Source organism: Schistocerca nitens, chromosome 8 (genome assembly GCF_023898315.1).
Source record: "Schistocerca nitens isolate TAMUIC-IGC-003100 chromosome 8, iqSchNite1.1, whole genome shotgun sequence".
NCBI classification, from domain to species: Eukaryota; Metazoa; Arthropoda; class Insecta; order Orthoptera; family Acrididae; genus Schistocerca; species Schistocerca nitens.
Genome location: NC_064621.1, coordinates 450,116,614 through 450,117,680, shown reverse-complemented (window position 1 = coordinate 450,117,680; position 1,067 = coordinate 450,116,614). Strand labels below are relative to the sequence as shown.

At 42.1% G+C, this 1,067-nt stretch overlaps 1 pseudogene; it reads left to right on the top strand.

The window, feature by feature from the left end:
• Positions 1-546: 546 nt before the first annotated feature.
• On the top strand, positions 547-664 carry LOC126199808 (5S ribosomal RNA; annotated as a pseudogene).
• Positions 665-1,067: the final 403 nt, after the last annotated feature.

Here is a 1,067-nt window from a genome sequence, read left to right as displayed (position 1 = left end):
GTGTGATGTCCTTAGGTTAGTTAGGTTTAAGTAGTTCTAAGTTCTAGGGGACTTATGACCTAAGATGTTGAGTCCCATAGTGCTCAGAGCCATTTGAACCATTTTTTACAAAAGTGCTGAGTGAATTTGAGGTGTATCCTCGTGACTTGTATATATATCCCAGGATGAATGGAGAAACCTATTTGAAGCTTCTGTGAATGCTTACGCCTTTGGTCAAGAAACAGAATACAGTCATGAGGGAGGCTTAACACCATATGAAAGAGTAAGAGCAATATTGCGATTTCTCGCAACATCAAGAAATTATGAAGACGTCAAGCACGAGTACACTACTATAATTTCACAATAGGCACTAAGTGTCATAGTGCCTCAAAGCTGCCATCCTATCTATGAAATGCCATAAAATAACTGTACATAACTGCCTTTTTGTAAAAAAAAAAAAGTAGCAGTTGTATCACTTCCGTGGTTTCTCTTACGTATTTAAATTGTCTTTCCATTTTCCTACTAGCTTTTAAGCTTTTGATTATTATTTGATTACGTAGGGCATTAGACAACGGCCTTGCCGCAGTGGATACACTAGTTCCCGTCAGATCACCGAAGTTAAGCACCGTCGGGCGTGGCCGGCACTTGGATGGGTGACCATTTGGGCCGCCATGTGCTGTTGCCATTTTTCGCGGTGCACTCAGCCTCGTGATGCCAATTGAAGAGCCACTCGACCGAATAGTAGGGGCGGCTCCGGTCAAAGAAAACCATCACAACGACTGAGAAAGCTGTGTGCTGACCACAGGTCCCTCAGCCGAGGATGACACGGCAGTCGATGGTCCCCATGGGCCACTTGTGGCCTGAAGACGGAGCGCGCGCACATAGGCCATTCATAATATCAATACAATATTTATCTCGAGGGAAGAGTAAATTTACCAACATTTGATGATGAAGTTTCCTAGTTCTAATAGCCCAAATTTCACACCAATTACTTATTTCTCCTATGTATTGTTTCAATGCACTGCAGTTTGAAAGTAATTATGTATTGCAATAAATACTAGAACAGATCTCTCCATTACGCTTTTTTT